Genomic DNA, 24,829 nt, shown 5'->3' with positions numbered 1-24,829 from the left:
ATTCCCAGCACACAGCGGCGGTGATGTTTTTCCAACGAGCCATAGGGGCAACATGGAAGAGGTGTTCGTGGTGCACACAGCCAAAGTGGTGTTGGACACAGGGGTTTCATGACCACGTTGTGGACTGATTTTTCAAGTACTGCTCACACGACTGGTAATACTGCATCGATCGAAAGTGACAGGAGACAGCAGTTGTCAAGTATGGTAACAAACTACTTCTCCTCCCATATCGATGTTCTCCCTCACCGCCAGTCATTCCCCTTTGACTATTGGGCCAGTAAACTTGACACCTGGTCTGAATTGGCACAATATGCCTTACAGGAGCTCGCTTGCCCTGCTGCCAGTGTGTTATCTGAATGAGTCTTCAGTGCTGCTGGATCAATCCTGACAGAAAAAAGGACCTGTCTGTCGACCTAAAATGTTGATGATCTAACCTTCATTAAAATGAACCATGCATGGGTTTCAAAGGATTTTGTCCCACCCTCCCCTGCTGACTCGTAGGTTGCCAGAAAAATGACTTGCTTTTGCTCTCCTCTTCCGCGGACTTCTCCAGTTACTCCATTTGCAGCTGATGAATGTCCAACATCAACATATGCCATTTTTTCCACCTCCATAAAGGGGCTGTCTCCCCCCACAGGGCCGGGGTCACCACCTGGCGCACGCACCCGTGCGAGTGCCGTTGCCCTGGACAGGTGGGTGGGCACACTCTTTGGCAACGGCACTGGCACAAGGTCACTCATAGTAGAATCAAGTGTCTCTGACGGTGGGGGTGCACAACCGCCATCAGACACACTGGCGTACTATGAGGGGCCCTGAGCCAGTACCGCCGCCCACGAATGGGCCCCCCCTGCTTGCTCAGGGCACCAGCACTTGCAATACTTACCTCTCCCTGCTCCACCACTGTGTAGTCTGGCCTGTTAAATAGTTCACTGGGACTGCCAATACAAATTTGGTGAAATGATAGATGATGGGTAAGACGTAGCTATGCCCTGTCCTGCTGGGCTCTATCTTCAGATGATCAATGGCTTCCATTTGTTATGGACGTTGACTCACAATGAGATGCAGTGGTGGTTTATCATCAGCTTTCACGGTTTTCCAACTCACAGACATGTGACATTCCTGCCCACATTTTAAAATGTGTCCTCTCATGCCAATCCAATAGAATCGCCTATGGCCTGTGGCTTGTGTCTTTTGCACTCCAAAGTTACCTGACAGATCATGATAGGCAGTGAGGTCAATGTCTACATCTGTCCCTGTGATCACAATTTGATGGAGATGAGTAACGGTGATGGGTTCCACGGTACTGCGATACAGCAAACCTTTCTTCACAAGAACTGTTTTCACTGTCTCCACAGACAAAGTAATTGAGGGTCAGCATCGCCTCTGAGAATTCTCCCGGGAGTTTTTAACGTGATTAGTAATTCTAAAATTTCTGCAATCAGTCGACTTTCCGTCTGTACTTGTATCCATCTCGTTTCCTCTTGCGGAGAGTCTGGATTGTCTTACTGAGACTGAAATATATATGAAGATTGAAAAATACCCCAACAGTGTATACTGGTGTACGCTTCGAATACATAACTTCTACTTTTTAGATTCTTGTCTAATCCATACTGAGGCTGTGAGTGTCTTTGTCGGACTCCGGAAATATACACGCAGATTTTTAATGTTTAAACTATGCTATATATACCTGCTATCCAGTGATACTATACCCTTTCTCAAATTTCTACAATCACGTCGAATCCATACTGGGCCTGAGACCGTCTGAGTCTGCCTCCTGATATATAGACATAGGTTTTTAATGTTTAAGCTATGCTATATATACCTGTTATTCGGTGATACTGTACCCTTTCTCAACTTTGTACAATCACGTCAAATCCATACTGGGCCTGAGAATGTCTGAGTCTGCATCCTGATTAGAGATGAGCAGTGTTCGAGTTGACCTGTTCGCCAAGTTAAAATTCCAGCTGTTTTGGGCGGTGTTCGAGCCGTTCGTCGAACTCGAACACTTTGCTTAAAATTCGGCTGTTCGAGGTTCTGTTCGAGAACGGTTCGTTCACCAAAAGCGTAACTTCATTTTCACATTAATAATGGTTTTCAATGTTAATAGACTGTTTCTTGGCATAGTAGTGGTGTGTGGTAGCAAGCGGTGTAGTACACCTGTCAAGGATCTACACCGTGTGTGTTTCTAATTATTTTTTACCGCATCTTGTCCAGAAAATTCTTTTGGGCCTTGTAGCACTGTCTGCTACTCATCAGAGGAGCCCACCAGTGAAACAAGCTATGCCGCCTGTTTACGTAAGAACTGCGTGCTACTCAGCATAGGAGCCCAGCTGTTAAGCAAGCTACAGCGCCTGTGGTTTGGACACTTATTTTTTTCATTTTTTCTGGAATGACAGTTAGGCCTAATTCCGGAATTCCGGTTGACCTGCACTTACTGGGAAATCCTCGTTCACGGGGAAGAATTGTAATCCCAGATCCCCATCACTAACGGGGTTCAGCGGGTTATCTGCACCTGTAAGCGACACACACTGGACCTTTCAGTGTAGCGCGCGTGCAGCCCCGGACATGTAAGGGCATGACAGACCTGTTATTGATCGATCTCGCGTGCCAGAGCCTCATGTGTCCCTCTAGTAAGCTTGACGCGTACCACGGGGGCATGCCGGAGTCTCGTTCGTTAATGGAATTAAGCTGACAAATCGCTAGCACAACTAAAAACGGACATCCACCACCACCCACAGAATCAACAAAGCTTGCAATCTGTCAATCTTTTCTGTAGCTGGCATGGTTGAGGTTTTCCGGGTGGAGTCGAATTAAGCCGCAGACTCCACTCCTGGTGGTGGCCTTCTGGACAATCCTTTAAGGTTCAGCTTTACAACCATACTGCCCCCGGAAACCAAACACTTTGCCTTCATGGATGCTGTTCGGAGGTTTGTGCTAATAACGCCGCCCGATCAGCAGTTGGCCTAATTTATGGTGGGAAGTCCGACGGTATATGATCGTCTTCAATTTCAGATTTTTACTGTTTTTTGGTATTTTACATTTTTATTCCAGCCTTTCTTGACTTCATAAGAGCATGACATGCCTGTATCTGTGTCTCCTCCTCCTCCTTTTACTCCTCCACCTCTTTTCTATATGTAGTTGCCGTTTTCCATATGTTATTTTTGTATTCTGAGCATTTTGCCTGCTTTGGGACACCTTTTAAGGTGTTTTGTAATTGTTTTCAATGTGTTTGTATGTGTTTCTGTTTGCCTGCCATTGTTTTCAATGGTGTTCGACGTTGTTCGTCGAACATTCGATGAACTTGCCTCGGGTTCGACGAACCAAAACGAACTGGAATACTAGCGGGGTGGCTCAACACTACTCCTGAATATATAGACTTACATTTTTAATGTTTAAACTATGCTATATTTACCTGGTATCTGGTGATACTGTACCCTTTCTGCCAGGAAGTCCTCCTCCACCCACCACTCTAAGTGTATCATTGACACCTGGAACATTGTCCCACATGTGTGATTATTTCTTGCAGATCTTCTTGTTATATTGTGGTATGATCCATCCTGAGTGTGTGACAGTCTGTGGGTTACTCCTGCAATTTAGATGTACATTTAAAAATACTAGTGTATACAGCTCTACGCTTGTGATACATTACCCATTTACTGCTTTTTATATTCTTGTCTAATCCAAACTGACCAAGTGAGAGTTATTTTCTGACTGTGGAAATAAATACTGAGATTGACAACAATGACCCCTACACTGTGTACAGCTGTACTCTTCAGATCCATTACCGGTTTACGGCTTTTTATATTGTGTTGTAATCCATACTGAGCCTGAGAGCGTCTGTGTCTGCCTCCTGAAATATCTACAGAGATTTAGAATGTTTAAACTATACTATATATACCTGCTATCTGATGATACTGTACACTTTTTCTACTTTTTATATTCTTGTCTTATCCATACTGAGCCTGTGAGCGTCTCTGTGTGACTGATGGTATATATAGGGAGATTGACAATCATCCTTTGACTGTATAGAGCTGTACGCTTCTGATTCAGTACCATATATCTGATGTTATTTTGGGTTCATGTTCTGCAACATTTTGAAGTTTGGTGGAAGAGGCCGCAGACGTGGGCGTGGGGGGGCCAGCTGGTGCTGATGGTGGTGGTGCATCTGCTGGTAGTGGCAAAAGCACAATAGCAGCTAAGGCAGGAGGTGTTGAGCCTGCGTCATGGTCTGGCTCCGGAACGCCTGGAATGCTACCTTTTCTGCGAGTAGGTTAACCGCTTTTAAAGCCAGAGCATTAGGAACTGGTTTTGGCTTACATTGCCGAAACAGACTCCAGCAAATATGCCCTACTCTTCTGAAGTTTCAAAAAATGCAAGCACTGAGTCATCAAGTGCTGGCTCCTGGTCAGGAAGAAACCCCTTTCCTTCCTTCCTTCACCCCCACCAAAAGTGAATGATGCAGCAGGCCACACTTCACATTAGTCCATGTAGCTCTTTCTATCATACCATGCCTGGTTATCAAGTCAAACCGTGAATTCCCCAGTAAAAGATGAATCTGACATGGAGTCTGAGTGGCCAGCCAGGGCAATGGGGTTAATCAATACCGGGCCGGTGTCTCAGAGGGATGTGTCACGTTGGTGGTGATGACCCGTTCCGTGGCCCTGGGTGTCCATGCAAAGGGGTGAATAAAATTTATAGGTGAATGATACATGACGCCACCTGTGGTTTCTGATCGGATTGACCCGCGCTGTAGTGTCGCTTCTCTGGGACAGATGTTGTGGTGCAGCTAAGATGTAGAAGTCCTGCACAGGTAGGGCTGTAGTCGTAGGAGAGATGAAAGAGTTGGTAGATGGTGTGTAGTGGAGGATGTAGCAGAGCCGTGCGCCAGGTGCAGGAGAAAGATGACAGACACAGTCGTGCAGTTCCTTTACCTGTACTTGGTAAGTGCCGTCCAGGACACAGAGTACAGATGGAGAACGAGTTGGTCAGCCTGGAAGCAAATTTGGAATTCTCTCTCTGCAGATAGGTAGTGTGGCCTCCGTTCTAGCGCTTATCTGAGGTGCTCGCAGTGCTGAGTTCAATGAAGTTCCCACTGTTGACTCTCTTTTCGAACTTTCTCGTATGGCAGGCAGCCATAGCTGGTAAGAACGCAGACCGAAAACAGATGAAAATTTGACCATTTTTTCATGTATATTTCAGCTGAATAAGACCTTATTTTTTATACGTAAGAGTAGCACTCTAATTGCTTTGAAAAGTGATGCTCCAGGGAGGTTACAATTTTACAAATAATGACCATATGGAATAAAGTTGCATAAAAATGTTAATTCCTATAAACTACCATCTATATCAATGTTCTGACCTGGAGAGCCACATTCAGCTCCGAGACAGGGTCTCGAGCCACCTCCAGCTACTGCCCCCCTCACAGAAGTGGCAACCAAAGCCCCCATTACAGCTATAATGAAACCAAAGCTTTTCCACAAAAATCATCCTGAAGCAGAATACCAAGATCCAAGGGTTCGCCCAATACCTCCATTCGGTATTCTCCCATCCAGCACTCCCACAAACTGCAGCATCCAGCTTCAAGGACCTCCTCTCACAGGTAGTATCATCCTTTATCCAGCGTACCTTACTTAAATTATCTCTAAACCCCTAAGACGAGTATACTGTATGTGCATCCAGATCTGCTCTTCTGTGCAGGGCTATTCACAAAATTCACCATTTTGAGATTTGCTCTTCATACCTGTTTTTTAGAAATGGAGCTAATGCAACTAAGCTGGGAGACAACCGTGAGCTACAATTCATGGGACCGCGAGCCATATGTGGCTCCTGAGCTACAGGTTGGGGATCCCTGATCTATTCTATTTAGATTGCCTGCTTTTGAATAACTTTTTTTTGAGTCAAAACTCACTTGCACACATTAAGTATTAAATCTATATTGCATTTATTAAAATAATTATTTTTTAAAATGTTCATTACTTTCCACTATAAGATGAAAAATTTCTGTGTAAATTTAAAAAATAAATATACCCTTGTAGCGCATTGTTTATACTATCCTGAAGTTTAATTTGGTGGTTAATGATAGGATTTTTATGTGTTTCTCAGCTACTTATAACGGCAAAGCTACCCATCCATCACCAACCAATTATGAGCCGCACAAAGGATTCAGATCTTACATCTTTGGATAGAGACACACACACAATATACATTCATTTAACTTCCCGGCTATAGAACCTTAAGGACACTTCTCTATTTGTGAGCGCCGTGTATATTAACACCACTTTATAGGTATGTAGGTATGTCTTTCAGAAGCAATGGTGATTCACACAGACGACTAACTGTGTTTGTACTTCAGCCATCAGGTTGACATAACGCATTATCCACTTTATTCTTAAATGAAACTGGTATGTGCTGCCTTGAATAAACCTAAGTCTACCTGCTCGGCCGATCCGCGCCATCCCATCACATTAGCTGATGGTGTGTTTCCGTAATAATTGTCTTTTACCAATGTCACTTTCCCCTACAGGAGAATTGGTATTTTAAGATGACATGAATTCATTATAAGAGACAGAACACAACTACAGCACAAGTTCATCATCCAAATATCCAAGTCAAATAATAAAATGTCAAAGTGTTATAATCAGAGCGCTCCACTATGAATATTCATTGGCAACTGTTCAAGACAGATTTATGAATGTTTTCACCTGCTGTCTGAAAGGGAAGGCAAAAAACCCACATAGAAAACAATGTACAAGCATTAGCATAAGATAAAGGAAGAAGTAATAATACACAGATGGGAGAAGATCTGGGAGAAGATAATAGAACGTGTGGTAAGGAAAGTCTATTAGTATTGGACAAATATGGAAATAATTATCTCGAAATATGTATTACTAGCTGAAGAGCCCGGCGCTGCCCGGGCATAGTAAATAACTGTGGTTAGTTATAGCAAATTATAATTATCCTCCATCCCATAGTCCCATGCCCATATACCCATCATACATATCCTCCATCCCATAGTCCATTGCCCATATACCCATCATACATATCCTCCATCCCATAGTCCATTGCCCATATATCCATCACACATCCTCCATCCCATAGTCCCGTGCCATATACCCGTCATACATATCCTCCATCCCATAGTCCAGTGCCGATATACCCATCACACATCCGCCATCCCATAGTCAACCATTATGACATCATAATGAGCGGCGGGGCTTGCAACCTATGATGACATCAGCATCACCATGGCACCCATTATGACATCATAACGAGGGACGGGTCTTGATACACACACTTTTTCCCCATTATGTAGATAGGGGCAAAATTGTTTGGTGAATTGGAAAGCGCAGGGTTAAAATTTCACCTCACAACATAGACTATGACACTCTCGGGGTCCAGACGGGTGACTGTGCCAAATTTTGTGGCTGTAGCTGCGACGATGCTGATGCCAATCCCGTACATACACACACACATACATACACACACTTGAACTTTATATATTAGATAGGTCATAGTGCAACACAAGTATCTATCTCCTATCTATCTATCTATCTATCTATCTATCTATCTATCTATCTATCTATTATCTATCTATCTATCTATCTATCTATCTATCTATCTATCTATCTATCTCATATCTAACATCTGCAAATAATTTGTATGTCTCCCCATGTTTGCGTGGGTTTCCTTCGGGTTCTCCAGTTTCCTCCCACATTCCAGAGACATACTGATAGGGATTCTACAGTAAGATTGTGAGCCCCATCGGGGACAATGCCAATAATGTCTGTAAAGTGCTGTGGAATTAATGGCGCTATATAAATGAGTAAAATAAATAAAATAAATATCTATCAATCTAATATCTATCTATCTATCTCATAGCTTTCTATTGTATTATTATTACTGTTATTTATTTATTTAGCACCATTGATTCCATGGCGCTGTACATGAGATGGGGTTACATCAAAATACAAATATCACTTACAGTAAACAAACTAACAATGACAGACTGATACAGAGGGGAGAGGACCCTGCCCTTGTGGGCTTACATTCAACAGGATTATGGGGAAGGAGACAGTAGGTCGGGGGTGGCAGTAGCTCCGATGGTGTTGAGGTGGCCGTGTGATCATTACAGGTTTGTAAGCTTTTTTGAAGAGGTGGGTTTTCAGGTTCTGTTTGAAGGATCCAAATGTGGTGGATATCCAGATGTGTTGGGGCACAGAATTCCAGAGGATAGGGGATATTCGGGAGAAGTCTTGGAGGCGATTGTATGAGGTCACATCTACAGAGTGGAGGTGTCTTTTCTGGTCCGCTCTGTAGGCTGGGCGGGATGTATGAGGTCACATCTACAGAGTGGAGGTGTCTTTTCTGGTCCGCTCTGTAGGCTGGGCGGGATTTCCAAGGTCGTTCTGATGGACAACTAAATCCCCGCTGCCTAACTAGGAGAGCTGGCTGTCAATCAGACTGACCTTGGAAGTTCCACCCTTTCATGTCAGCAGAGGGAACTGAATACTCGGCAGCAGCAGTCTGTGAATGCTCTGTACCGGGGAAGAATGGCTACATTTTTTGTTTTTTGAAAAGTCCCGGATACCCCCTTTAATACCCATATATTTATTGCCTGGGTGAAACTGCAACCTCTACACCCCCTATCTAATATATAAAGCTCAAAGTGTGTATGTATGTGTGTATGTGTGCGTGTATGTTTGTATGTCCGGGATAGGCATCCGCACCGTCGCAGCTACAGCCAAAAAATTTGGCACAGTCACACGTCTGGACCCCGAGAGCGTCCTAAGCTATGTTGTGAGGCGAAATTTTAACCCCGTGCATTCCAATTCACCAAACAATTTTGCCCCTATCTACATACTGGGGGAAAAAGTGTGTGCGCGTCAAGCCCCGCCCCTCATTGTGATGTCACAATGCCCCTATTTGCATACCGGGGAAGCAGTGTGTGCGTATCAAGGCCCGCCCCTCATTATGATGTCACAATGGTTGCCATGGCAACGCTGATGTCATCAAAGGTTGCAAGCCCTGCCGCCGCTCATTATGATGTCATAATGGTTGACTATGGAATGGAGGATGTGTGATGGGTATATGGGCACCGGACTATGGGATGGAGGATATGTATGACAGGTATATGGGCACGGGACTATGGGACGGAGGATATGTATATGGGCACGGGACTATGGGATGGCGGATATGTATATGGGCATGGGACTATGGGATGGAGGATGTGTGATGGGTATATGGGCACTGGACTATGGGATGGAGCATATGTTTGACGGGTATATGGGCACGGGACTATGGGATGGCAAATATGTATATGGGCACGGGACTATGGGATGGAGGATGTGTGATGGGTATATGGCACTGGACTATGGGATGGAGGATATGTATGATGGGTATATGGGTACGGGACTATGAGATGGCGGATATGTATGATGGGTATATGGGCACGGGACTATGGGATGGAGGATATGTATGATGGGTATATGGGCATGGGACTATGAGATGAAGGATGTGTGATGGGTATATGGGCACTCGACTATGGGATGGCGAATATGTATGATGGGTATAAGGGCATGGGACTATGGGATGGAGAATATGTATGATGGGTATATGGGCATGGGACTATGGGATGGAGAATATGTATGATGGGTATATGGGCATGGGACTATGGGATGGAGGATGTGTGATGGGTATATGGGCACTCGACTATGGGATGGAGGATATGTATGATGGGTATATGGGCACGGGACTATGGAATAGAGGATAATTATAATTTTCTATAACTAACCACAGTTAGTTACTATGCCCGGGCAGCGCCGGGCTCTTCAGCTAGTATATATATATATATACACATGTCATTGAGACACACACATATATCTAATATATAAAGCTCAAAGTGTGTATGTATGTGTGTATGTGTGTGTGTGTGAGTATGTTTGTATGTCCGGGATAGGCATCCGCACCGTCGCAGCTACAGCCACAAAATTTGGCACAGTCACACGTCTGGACCCCGAGAGCGTCCTAAGCTATGTTGTGAGGCGAAATTTTAACCCTGCACGTTCCAATTCACCAAACAATTTTGCCCCTATCTACATACTGGGGGAAAAAGTGTGTGCGCGTCAAGCCCCGCCCCTCATTATGATGTCACAATGCCCCTATTTGCATACTGGGGAAGCAGTGTGTGCGTATCAAGCCCCACCCCTCATTATAATGTCACAATGGTTGCCATGGCGACGCTGATGGCATCAAAGGTTGCAAGCCCTGCCGCATTATGATGTCATAATGGTTGACTATGGAATGGAGGATGTGTGATGAGCGTATGGGCACCGGACTATGGGATGGAGGATATGTATGACAGGTATATGGGCACGGGACTATGGGATGGAAGATATGTATATGGGCACGGGACTATGGGATGGAGGATATGTATGATGGGTATATGGGCACTGGACTATGGGATGGAGGATATGTATATGGGCACGGGACTATGGGATGGAGGATGTGTGATGGGTATATGGGCATGGGACTATGGGATGGAGAATATGTATGATGGGTATATGGGCATGGGACTATGGGATGGAGGATGTGTGATGGGTATATGGGCACTCGACTATGGGATGGAGGATATGTATGATGAGTATATGGGCACGGGCCTATGGGATCGTGGATATGTAAGATGGGTATATGGGCACGGGACTATGAGATGAAGGATGTGTGATGGGTATATGGGCACTCGACTATGGGATGGCGAATATGTATGATGGGTATATGGGCACTGGACTATGGGATGTAGGATATGTATGATAGGTATATGGGCACGGGCCTATGGGAACGTGGATATGTAAGATGGGTATATGGGCATGGGACTATGAGATGAAGGATGTGTGATGGGTATATGGGCACTCGACTATGGGATGGAGGATATGTTTGATGGGTATATGGGCACTGGACTATGGGATGTAGGATATGTATGATAGGTATATGGGCACGGGCCTATGGGAACGTGGATATGTATGATGGGTATATGGTCACGGGACTATGGGATGGAGGATAATTATAATTTTCTATAACTAACCACAGTTAGTTACTATGCCCGGGCAGCGCCGGGCTCTTCAGCTAGTATATATATATTTATATTTAACAGAGTTCTTCATAGCAGAATAGCTGCTAATTCAATTGCCGGCTTCTGTCAAATCATTCCCCAACCCGACATGAAATGACATATGGTTTACATGCAGTAAACCATTTCATTTCATGTTTTTTTATATGTCCCTGACTAATAATTAGATGAGGGTTTGTGTGCAAAATTTGGGAGGTGTAGGTGTTATTTTAAGGGGTTAATTAATTGTAAAAAAAATGCGTGGGCTTCCGCTGTAATTTGACAACCAGAGAGGTAAAGCAGGTGAGTGAGTGCAGATTTTAATAGCCATGAGAGGGACCATTGTTTTTGGCCCCCCCGGCTACAAAAATCTGCCCCCAGACACCCCAGAAATGGCGCATCTATAAGATTCGATTATAAGGTGACATTAAGCCGATTAATAATGGAGAGGTGTCAATAAGACACCGATCCATCATTACACGCCTGCTGAGTCAGAAGCAGAGGGGGAATGATGGGAGAGGGTGCATCATCTTATGCTCTCTCCTCCAACACTGCTTTATTTCAACGGTAAGTTGAATGCATGATGCGGGGGGTGCATCACCAGGCCCCTCTTACCCATGGCCCCATAGCAGCCACGTGGCATGCCGCTATTAGTGGCACACCACATGCTGGGGGCCCCTGGGAGCTGCCTAGTCTGCCTGTCCTTAATGTTGGCCCTGAGAGTGGATTACTTTGGAAGACAGCAGATGTCTAGCAGGAAGGTGCAGCAGCTGGGACCGGTGCAGTGCAAATTAAACCCCCTTCGCATGTCCATATTTCAGGTATATGTGGCTGTTTTTTCCCCACGTACCCATTATAATCTATGGTGCTGCACACATGTCAATGTGTTTGCATGGACAATGTGTCCGTGTGAACCACACTGAAATATGTCTGTTCTTACCAGCAGCATGGATGACAAGGGTCAATACAAGTTTATGGGTCCGTGAAAAATACGTACAATATGGATTTCATCTGTGTACTGTCAGTGTGCTGCACGTCTTAACATTACAAAGTATAGGAGAAGCTTTGGAATTGATTTTTCTTAAGTCAAGATGACACACTGCTAGCACACGGATAAGGCTAACTTCACACTTGAGCACCGGGGCTCTGTGGACAGCTGCGTTCTTCATCCCTGAAGCTCCATCCACTTCCGCACTTCTTCCGTTTAGGTCCGCCTACTTCTGCATGCGTCCTGCGTACCTATCTTTAACATTGGGTACGCAGGACATGCGGATGTATGTGGATGTATGCGGATGTGTAGTCTTGACACGCCTGCCGAACCGCACGGGAATGCAACAAGTTGTTAAAGATAGGTATGCAGGACGCATGAAGAAGTAGGTGGACCTAACGAAAGAAGTGAGGAAGTGGGCGGAGCTTCATGGAGGACGTACACAGCCATCCGAAGAGCCCCAGTACGCAAGTGTGAATTTTGCCTTACACAGATCCAAAATACTGATGACACCGGTACCATTTTTTCTGGTACTCATATTATATGGATGTGTGAAGGCGGCCTAAGATATAAGAATTTAGCGGTTTTCAAACCTTTCCTAGCCCATGGAAATATTTGCAACATTCTAAATGACTTTGATCCATTTAGAGTTGATTTGCTCCTTTCTGGAAGTGTCACTTTAAAAAGGGAAAACTTCAAGGCACAAGCACGATGGGAGGAAATAGGCTTTCCTGTTTAAATACGATAATTCTGCATCATCTTATTAGAATAAGAAGAGAACACAATGCAGCGTATGTGAATATTTATAAAAAGGTCAGAAAACAGGAAAAAACAGAACTGCCCTCAACATATTCTCATGCAAATGAGCAACCATATGTGTTATGCCAGGGCTTATTGTGTTAATTAGCAGAATGTATAAAATATGGTGTTCGATTAATCCTCGACGGCAAAGTGGACGCAGATTAACAAATTGTCAACTATTTGTTGCTTTTTTTGTGCCAATTAGTAATATTTTTTTCCTCAAAATGCAACATTCTCTTGCTAATGAAATATCAGTACACAAAATGCTAAACAATGTATACACAGTTCTACATGAGATTTTCGTGAATGGAGAAAGGAGAAATGATTGCTCTTTTGGCTGTTGTTAATTGTATCGTCCTCGTAATCTCTTTTAATTGGTTGACGGTAAAGGAAATGCAAACTAAACAAGTATTTTAGGAGGAGCAAGCTATTATCACCTATTCACAGGCTAGATAATAACTACTAGATCAGTGAGGGTCCGACCGATGAGGCCCCCACCGATCACCAGAACAAGGGACTTTTGCTTCAGACACCCTTAGTGGTAAAAAAAATTGAAGGGGTTGCCCACTTCCAAAATATCTTGAAATGTGTTTGTAATATACAGTGGGTACATTTAATTTCCTTATATATCTTGTTTGGAAAAAGATGCCCACACTTTCTGGATATTAATAACTTACGATAGCCAGGGAAGGACATACCGTTGGTGCAATCTGTGCAGGCGCACACGGCCCAAGAGGCAAGGGGGTCAATTTGCACCTCTAAAGCAGATGGAATTTTGCAATTTAATCAATTATTGGGCTGCAAAGAGCGCATATATTGTTCCTGTAAAGGGGCCCTCTTCTGTCTGTGTCCACCAGTGCTACAATGGAATATCATATGCTCTATGTGGCTGACCACTCAGTAGCTAATCCAGGAACCTTTACGGTCTATGCTTTACCAAATAGAGGACGATTGAAATGAATTAGCCAGCCTCCTTCTTACACAGAATTCCAGAGGTTAGCCACTACTGTTTCAATGATGACCTACCTTTAGGATAAGTCATTGCCTGATCAGCCAGGGTCCGACACTGGGCACCTCCGTCGATCAGCTGCTATCGGAGTTGGCAGTGTTTAACGGCTGGAAATGCTCACTTGTGGAGCTGAGCATCTTCTGATAGTGGCCACCGCAGGGTACAGCACATACACCTCATATTGATTTGAATAGGAGACGAATGTGCAGTACCCTGCCTCAGCTACTATCAGAAGATGGACAACCTCTTTAATGATGTGTCAGAACAGTAAATGCTGCCTTTACTGTGTTCAGTGCATGGTTGAAAGTAGAGCTGCTGCTTATGGCATCGCTGAGTATCAAAGTATATTAGTCAATTTTATATGTTTACTAGCTGAAGAGCCCGGCGCTGCCCGGGCATAGTAACTAACTGTGGTTAGTTATAGCAAATTATAATTATCCTCCATCCCATAGTCCCGTGCCCATATACCCATCATACATATCCACGATCCCATAGGCCCGTGCCCATATACCCATCATACATATCCTCCAACCCATAGTCGAGTGCTCATATACCCATCACACATCCTCCATCCCATAGTCCCATGCCCATATACCCATCATAGATATTCTCCATCCCATAGTCCCATGCCCATATACCCATCATACATCATAACTGGCTTAGTGATCGGACCCAAAGAGTGGTCGTAAATGGCTGCACATCCAGTTGGAAGAATGTCTCAAGTGGGGTACCACAGGGCTCTGTCCTGGGCCCTGTTTTGTTCAACATCTTTATCAACGATTTAGATGAAGGAATTGAGGGTAAACTGATTAAATTTGCTGATGACACAAAGCTAGGAGGGATAGCTAATACTAGAGAAGAGAGAGAGAGGATTCAAAAAGATTTAAATAAACTGGAGAAGTGGGCAGCAACTAACAGAATGGTTTTTAACAGGGAGAAATGCAAAGTACTACATCTGGGCAATAAAAATGAAAAAAGCATATATAGAATGGGAGGAATAGGGCTAAGTGACAGCACATGTGAAAAAGACTTGGGTATACTAATAGATCACAGACTGAATATGAGTCAACAGTGTGATGCAGCAGCAAAAAAGGCAAATGCAATTCTAGGATGTATTAACAGAAGCATACAGTCTAGATCACGTGAAGTCATTATTTCCCTCTACTCCTCTTTGGTCAGACCTCATCTGGAATATTGTGTCCAGTTTTGGGCACCACATTTTAAAAAAGACATCAACAAACTGGAGCAAGTTCAGAAAAGAGCGACCAGAATGGTGACCGGTCTGCAAACCCTGTCTTATGAGGAAAGGTTGCAGGATTTGGGAATGTTTAGTTTGCAAAAGAGAAGACTGAGAGGAGACTTAATAGCTGTCTACAAATATCTAAAGGGCTGTCACATTGTAGAAGGATCAACTTTATTCTCATTTGCACAAGGAAAGACTAGAAGCAATGGGATGAAACTGAATGGGAGGAGACACAGATTAGATATTAGAAAAAACTTTTTGACAGTTAGAGTGATCAATGAGTGGAACAGGCTGCCACGAGAAGTGGTGAGTTCTCCTTCAATGGAAGTCTTCAAACAGAGGCTGGACAGACATCTGACTGGGATGATTTAGCGAATCCTGCTTTGAGCAGGGGGTTGGACCAGATGGCCCAGGAGGTCCCTTCCAACTCTACGTTTCTATGATTCTATGATTCTATGATTCTACATATTCTCCATCCCATAGTCCCATGCCCATATACCCATCATACATATTCGCCATCACATAGTCGAGTGCCCATATACCCATCACACATCCTTCATCTCATAGTCCCATGCCCATATACCCATCATACATATCTTCCATCCCATAGTCCCATGCCCATATACCCATCATACATATCCACCATCTCATAGTCCCGTGCCCATATACCCGTCATACATATCCTCCATCCCATAGTCCAGTGTCCATATACCCATAACACATCCTCCATCCCATAGTCCCGTGCCCATATACAAATCCGCCATCCCATAGTCCCGTGCCCATATACCCATCAAACATATCCTCCATCCCATAGTCAAGTGCCCATATACCCATCATACATATTCTCCATCCCATAGTCCAATGCCCATATACCTATCATACATATTCGCCATCCCATAGTTGAGTGCCCTTATACCCATCACACATCCTTCATCTCATAGTCCCATGCCCATATATCCATCATACATATCTTCCATCCCATAGTCCCGTGCCCATATACCCATCATACATATCCGCCATCTCATAGTCCCGTACCCATATACCCGTCATACATATCCTCCATCCCATAGTCCAGTGCCCATATACTCATCACACATCCTCCATCCCATAGTCCCGTGCCCATATACATATCTGCCATCCCATGGTCCCGTGCCCATATACCCGTTATACATATCCTCCATCCCATAGTCCAGTGCCCATATACCCATCACACATCCTCCATCCCATAGTCAACCATTATGACATCATAATGAGCGGCGGCAGGGCTTGCAACCTTTGATGACATCAGCGTCGCCATGGCAACCATTGTGACATCATAATGAGGGGCGGGGCTTGACACGCACACACTGCTTCCCCAGTATGCAAATAGGGGCATTATGATATCATAATGAGGGGCGGGGTTGGACGTGCACCCACTTTTTCCCCCAGTATGTAGATAGGGGCAAAATTGTTTGGTGAATTGGAACGCGCGGGGTTAATATTTTGCCTCACAACATAGCTTAGGACACTCTCGGGGTCCAGACGTGTGACTGTGCCAAATTTTGTGGCTGTAGCTGCTACGGTGTGGATGCCTATCCCGGACATACAAACATACACACACACACACACACACACATACACACATACATAAATACACACATACATACACACTTTGAGCTTTATATATTAGACTAGCTGAAGAGCCCGGCGCTGCCCGGGCATAGTAACTAACTGTGGTTAGTTATAGAAAATTATAATTATCCTCCATCCCATAGTCCCATGCCCATATACCCATCATACATATCCACGATCCCATAGGCCCGTGCCCATATACCCATCTTTCATATCCTCCATCCCATAGTTGAGTGCCCATATACCCATCACACTTCCTCCATCCCATAGTCCCATGCCCATATACCCATCATACATATTCTCCATCCCATAGTCCCATGCCCATATACCCATCATACATATTAGCCATCCCATAGTCGAGTGCCCATATACCCATCACACATCCTTCATCTCATAGTCCCATGCCCATATACCCATGATACATATCCGCCATCTCATAGTGCCGTGCCCATATACCCATCATACATATCCTCCATCCCATAGTCCAGTGCCCATATACCCATCACTAGAGTTGAGCGAAACGGGTCAAAAAAATTCAAAAGTCGCCGACTTTTGGCAAAGTCGGGTTTCATGAAACGAAACCCGACCCTAGGATGAGGTCGGCCACGAGGTCGGCGACTTACGCTCCAAAGTCGCGTTTCAAAAGTTTGTTTTGCACTCTTTTTCAGCCAATCAGGATCCACGGACACTGTGGGCAACGTGATGACCTAGGCACGGGTCACCACCATCTTTCAGAAGGGCATGCAAGTGATTGGCTTGCTTTGGTGGGCGTCACAGGGGGTATAAAAGGGCGTGCACGCCGACCGCCATCTTACTTCTGCCGATCTTAGTATAGGGAGAGGTTGCTGCTGATTCTGTAGGGAGAGCGTTAGGCAGGGAAGAAGACAAAAAAACTGCTTCTGCTGCTAGCGATTTGGCCTGCACAACACACAAGTCACTGTGTGTGCAGTGCAAGGGGAGGCTATATAGTGGTGTATCAGTGGTGTTGGTTGTTGGGCTGCCTTTTAAGGCTTCCTGACACGCTGGCATTGCTGTTTACCCACTGCTCCGCAAACTGCTTTTTTAAAAGCAATCCAATCTCCCTTATCCTCTAGTCACTTTTGTCACAGCTGTGCCATCGAGCCTGTCACATAGCGCTCAGATATCAGTGGGCCTCACACAATCCACAAGTGTCCAGTGTCCAAAAGTGTGCGCAGAGATTCAAAATCTCCATTATCCTCTCGTCACTTTTGTCACAGGCAGCTGTGCCATCGAGCCTGTCACATAGCGCTCAGATATCAGTGGGCCTCACACAATCCACAAGTGTCCAGTGTCCAAAAGTGTGCGCAGAGATTCAAAATCTCCATTATCCTCTCGTCACTTTTGTCACAGGCAGCTGTGCCATCGAGCCTGTCACATAGCGCTCAGATATCAGTGGGCCTCACACAATCCACAAGTGTCCAGTGTCCAAAAGTGTGCGCAGAGATTCAAAATCTCCCTTATCCTCTCGTCACTTTGGTCACAGCTGTGCCATCGAGCCTGTCACATAGCGCTCAGATATCAGTGGGCCTCACACAATCCAAAAGTGTCCACTGTCCACAAGTGTGTGCAGAAATTCTAAATCTCCCCTGTCCTATAGACACCTTGTACCTTGTTTTACATTACTATATAGTTTGTTGGATTTTGTCTACATTTCTACCAAAAATGAGGAAGGCTGGTGGAAGAGGCCGTGGAATTGGGCGGGGGTTGGCAGCTGGTAATGATGGTGTTGGTGGTGGTTCTGATGGTAGTGGCAAGAGCAAAATAGGACCGAATGCAGGAGGTGCTGACCCTGCGTCATCGTCTGGCTACATAAGGCCTCGAACGCTTAGTTTTCTAGGAGTTGGCAAACCGCTTTTAAAGCCAGAGCATCAGGAAAAAGTTTTGTCTTACATTGCTGACTCAGCCTCCAGCTCTATCGCCTCCTCTTCTTCAGTTGTAAAAAGTAAAAGCACTGAGTCGTCATTGGAGGCTCATGTTCATGAACCACACCTTTCCTTGTGTCCTTCACCCCAACCAAGATTGAAGGATGACGCAGGCCATACTACTGATTACTCCATGGAGCTGTTTTCACATACCATGCCTGGATTATCAAGTGAAATGGTGAATTACCCAGGCCAAAATGAATCTGATATGGAGTGCACTGATGCACAGCCGCTGATGGATGATTCTGCTGGTACATTCACTCAGAGCACTACATTGTCCTCGCAGTGTACAGAGCCAGATTCTGACCCTGATGAGAATCAGGTGCCCCTTCCCGCACACTATACCACCATACACGGTGACACAGAGGAAGGTGCACATGACATAGAAGAGGAGGTGATGGATGACCCAGTTGTTGACCCAGATTGGCATCCATTGGGGGAAGAGGGTGCTGCTTCCAATAGCTCAGATGAGGAGCATCCACAGCAGACATCGACATCGCAACAGCTGTTATCTGGCAGGCCCGGAGCACTCCAAAGACAGGTTCCAAACATCAAAAGAGTTGCTGGACAGCTTGTCCAGAGGGTCAAAAGATCACAGCGTGCTAGGCCGCAAAATGTCTGCCAAAGTAGGAAGAGTGCAGTGTGGCACTTTTTTGAACAAAATCCTCATGATCAGGCCAAGGTTATCTATAAGAAGTGCGAAAAGACCTTTAGCCGAGGGAAAAATCTGAAAAATTTGAATACCAGTTGCATGCTTAGACATTTAACCAGCATGCACTTGCAAGCGTGGACACAACACCAAACCTCAAGTGCCACATGTGCAACTGATTACAACGAAGGTAGTCAGCAACGCTACATTGTTTCCCCCACTGTAAGCCCACCGGTTAGCACAGCAGCAAATGTTGAGGTGTCGTTGCAAGACCACAGCAGTCAGGGAATCCCACTGTTATATCAACGAAAGACTGATTCTAGGCCATCAGAAAGAACACCAACTCCATCACCATCATCAACCCTCTCTCAGTCCGCCCTGTCCACCGCTACTTCCACCATATGCAGCTCTCAAGTCCAGCTCACCCTCCCAGACACTATGAGTAGGTCAAGAAAGTACTCAGTCTCTCATCCGCGTACACTGGGTTTGAACGCCCACATTGCCAAACTAATCTCGTTTGAGATGATGCCCTTTCGGTTGGTGGAAAGCACAGCTTTCCGCGAACTCATGGCCTATGCAGTACCATGCTATGACCTACCCAGTCGCCAGTTCTTCTCTCGCAAAGCCATCCCAGCCCTCCACCATCATGTGAAAGACCGCATTGTCCATGCACTCAAGCAGTCAGTGAGCGGAAAGGTGCACCTCACAACTGATGCATGGTCCAGTCGGCATGGCCAGGGCCGTTACGTGTCCATCACTGCGCACTGGGTTAATGTGGTGGATGCAGGGTCCACAGGGGACAGCGGTGGTGGGACAGTGCTGCCTAGCCCACGGTAGAGGAAACAGTTGGCTGTAGGCGTTCGACCCTCCTCCTCCTCCTCCAGAAGCGAAAGCTCGTCCACAGAGCGCAGTCGTACGAGCACTCCATCTGCAGCTGCCACTGTTGCACACGATGTGTCCCCCTATCGAGCAGCTAGTGGAAAGCATCAGCAGGCTGTGTTGCAGATGATGTGTTTGGGCGACAGACACACCGCCGAGGTGCTGGCCGAGTACTTGAAGCGACAAACTGAGTCATGGCTGGGCAGTGTACATCTTGAGGCAGGCAAGGTAGTTAGTGATAACGGCCGTAATTTTGTGGCAGCCATAGCCCTTTCAAAACTCAGCCACATACCTTGCTTGGCTCACACCTTGAACCTGGTGGTGCAGTGCTTCCTCAAAAATTATCCGGAGTTAACAGCCCTGCTCCAGAAGGTGCGAAGACTGTGCGCGCACATCCGCCGCTCGCCTGTACACTCCGTTCGTATGCAGAAGCTGCAGCGATTGCTCCACCTTCCCAACCACCGCCTCATTATCGACATTGCAACAAGGTGGAACTCCACCCTGCACATGGTGGAGCGGCTGTGCGAGCAGAGGCAGGCCATAATGCATTTGTGGGAGGATACACGGCCAGGCACTTTGAGAGCAGACATGGAGTTGACAGGCGTGCAGTGGTCGAAGCTGAAAGACCTTTGTAAAGTCCTTCAGTGTTTTGAGGAATGCACACGGCTGGTAAGCGCAGACGACGCCATCCTAAGCATGAGCATCCCACTTATGCGTCTGCTCATGCAAACTTTGACGCACCTTAAGGAGCAGGCGTCTGCAGCCAATGTTGATGAGGAGGAAGAGGAGGAGGGAATCCTTGATGACATTCAGCCATTGTCTGCTCAGGGACCTCTCCTGGACGAGGTGGAGGAAGAAGAGGAGGAGGAGGAGGAGGATGATGGGGATGATTACTTAGGGGAGGAGGATGCATCTCGTGGGGCAAGTGAAAATGTTGGCGTGGCAAGGTCTGGTACAGGGTTTGTGCATGACTGGAGGGATGTGGATTTGCCAGAAAGTGCTCCTCCACCCAGCACTCGCAGTGCATCATTGACACCGGGAACATTGGCCCACATGTCAGATTATGCCTTGCGGATCCTAAAAAGGGACCCCCGCATTGCCAAAATGATGAACGATGACGACTACTGGTTGGCCAGCATCCTGGATCCACGCTATAAAGGCAAATTACAAAACATCATGCCACAGGAGAACCTTGACCTAATATTGGCTAATAAACAAGCAACTCTGGTAAATTGGTTGCTTGAGGCATTCCCAGCACACAGCAGCGGTGATGGTTCTCACACGAGCCGTACGGGCCGGGGGCAGCTTGGCAGAGGTGTTCGTGGTGCACACAGCAGAAGTGGCGTTGGAGACAGGGGTTTCATGACAATGTTGTGGACTGATTTTTCAAATACCGCTCACACAACTGGTAATACTGCATCGATGGAAAGTGACAGGAGACAGCAGTTGTCAACTATGGTTACAAACTACTTTTCCTCCCATATCGATGTTCTCCCACACAGGTCATTCCCCTTTGACTATTGGGCCGCTAAACTGGACACCTGGCCTGAATTGGCCCAATATGCCTTACAGGAGCTCGCTTGCCCAGCTGCAAGTGTGCTATCGGAAAGAGTCTTCAGTGCAGCTGGATCAATCCTGACAGAAAAAAGGACCCGTCTGTCAACCCAAAATGTGGATGATCTAACCTTCATTAAAATGAACCACGCATGGGTTTCCAAGGATTTTGTCCCACCTTCCCCTGATGACACATAGGGTGACAGAAAAATGGCTTGCTTTGGTCCACCTCTTCCTGGTACTTCACATATTTCGCCTTTTGCATCAGCTGAATGTCCAACATCAACATATGCCACTTTCTAAAACTCCCTAACTGTGCTGCCTCCCCCCCCATGGCCGGGGTCAACACCTAGCGCACGACACCGTTCGAGTGCCGTTGCCCTGGACTGGTGGGTAGGCCGACTCTTGGGCGCGGGCACTGGCACAGGGTCCCTCATAGTGCAATCAAGTGTCTCTGACGGTGGTGGTGCACACCCGCCGTCAGACACACCGCTGTACTATGAGGGGCCCAGTGCCAGTACCGACGCCCACGAGTGGGCCCCCCTTGCTTGGGCAGGGCCCCAGCATTTGCAATCTTTACCTCTCCCTGCTCCTCCGCTGTGTAATCTGGGCCGTCAAATCCATACTGGGCCTAACACCGTCTGAGCCTGCCTCCTGAGACATATATTTTGAATGTGTACGCTATCCATACATGTTATCCAGGGATACGGTACCCTTTCTAACCTTTGTGCAATCACGTGCAATCCATACTGGGCCTAACACCGTCTGAGCCTGCCTCATGCTGTATAGACATATATTTTGAATGTGTACGCTATCCATACATGTTATCCAGGGATACGGTACCCTTTCTAACCTTTGTGCAATCACGTGCAATCCATACTGGGCCTAACACCGTCTGAGCCTGCCTCCTGAGACATATATTTTGAATGTGTACGCTATCCATACATGTTATCCAGGGATACGGTACCCTTTCTAACCTTTGTGCAATCACGTGCAATCCATACTGGGCCTAACACCGTCTGAGCCTGCCTCATGCTGTATAGACATATATTTTGAATGTGTACGCTATCCATACATGTTATCCAGGGATACGGTACCCTTTCTAACCTTTGTGCAATCACGTGCAATCCATACTGGGCCTAACACCGTCTGAGCCTGCCTCATGCTGTATAGACATATATTTTGAATGTGTACGCTATCCATACATGTTATCCAGGGATACAGTACCATTTCTAACCTTTGTGCAATCACGTGCAATCCATACTGGGCCTAACACCGTCTGAGCCTGCCTCCTGAGACATATATTTTGAATGTGTACGCTATCCATACATGTTATCCAGGGATACGGTACCCTTTCTAACCTTTGTGCAATCACGTGCAATCTATACTGGGCCTAACACCGTCTGAGCCTGCCTCATGCTGTATAGACATATATTTTGAATGTGTACGCTATCCATACATGTTATCCAGGGATACGGTACCCTTTCTAACCTTTGTGCAATCACGTGCAATCCATACTGGGCCTAACACCGTCTGAGCCTGCCTCATGCTGTATACACATATATTTTGAATGTGTACGCTATCCATACATGTTATCCAGGGATACGGTACCCTTTCTAACCTTTGTGCAATCACGTGCAATCCATACTGGGCCTAACACCGTCTGAGCCTGCCTCCTGAGACATATATTTTGAATGTGTACGCTATCCATACATGTTATCCAGGGATACGGTACCCTTTCTAACCTTTGTGCAATCACGTGCAATCCATACTGGGCCTAACACCGTCTGAGCCTGCCTCCTGAGACATATATTTTGAATGTGTACGCTATCCATACATGTTATCCAGGGATACGGTACCCTTTCTAACCTTTGTGCAATCACGTGCAATCCATACTGGGCCTAACACCGTCTGAGCCTGCCTCCTGAGACATATATTTTGAATGTATACGCTATCCATACATGTTATCCAGGGATACGGTACCCTTTCTAACCTTTGTGCAATCACGTGCAATCCATACTGGGCCTAACACCGTCTGAGCCTGCCTCATGCTGTATAGACATATATTTTGAATGTGTACGCTATCCATACATGTTATCCAGGGATACGGTACCCTTTCTAACCTTTGTGCAATCACGTGCAATCCATACTGGGCCTAACACCGTCTGAGCCTGCCTCATGCTGTATAGACATATATTTTGAATGTGTACGCTATCCATACATGTTATCCAGGGATACGGTACCCTTTCTAACCTTTGTGCAATCACGTGCAATCCATACTGGGCCTAACACCGTCTGAGCCTGCCTCCTGAGACATATATTTTGAATGTGTACGCTATCCATACATGTTATCCAGGGATACGGTACCCTTTCTAACCTTTGTGCAATCACGTGCAATCCATACTGGGCCTAACACCGTCTGAGCCTGCCTCCTGAGACATATATTTTGAATGTGTACGCTATCCATACATGTTATCCAGGGATACGGTACCCTTTCTAACCTTTGTGCAATCACGTGCAATCCATACTGGGCCTAACACCGTCTGAGCCTGCCTCATGCTGTATAGACATATATTTTGAATGTGTACGCTATCCATACATGTTATCCAGGGATACGGTACCCTTTCTAACCTTTGTGCAATCACGTGCAATCCATTCTGGGCCTAACACCATCTGAGCCTGCCTCATGCTGTATAGACATATATTTTGAATGTGTACGCTATCCATACATGTTATCCAGGGATACGGTACCCTTTCTAACCTTTGTGCAATCACGTGCAATCCATACTGGGCCTAACACCGTCTGAGCCTGCCTCCTGAGACATATATTTTGATTGTGTACGCTATCCATACATGTTATCCAGGGATACGGTACCCTTTCTAACCTTTGTGCAATCACGTGCAATCCATACTGGGCGTGAGAACGGCTGGCGAGCTGTTAAGCAAGCTACAGCACCTGTCCAGACAAGTACAGGAATTCCCTAGCGAGGAGACTTATTTGATTGTTTTCAATGTTGGGACAGCAATTTTTGGGGAGCACTATACTCTGGA

Source organism: Dendrobates tinctorius, unplaced genomic scaffold (genome assembly GCF_039654945.1).
Source record: "Dendrobates tinctorius isolate UK_male_01 unplaced genomic scaffold, ASM3965494v1 ptg000084l, whole genome shotgun sequence".
NCBI lineage: Eukaryota > Metazoa > Chordata > Amphibia > Anura > Dendrobatidae > Dendrobates > Dendrobates tinctorius.
This window is presented reverse-complemented; position numbering follows the sequence as displayed.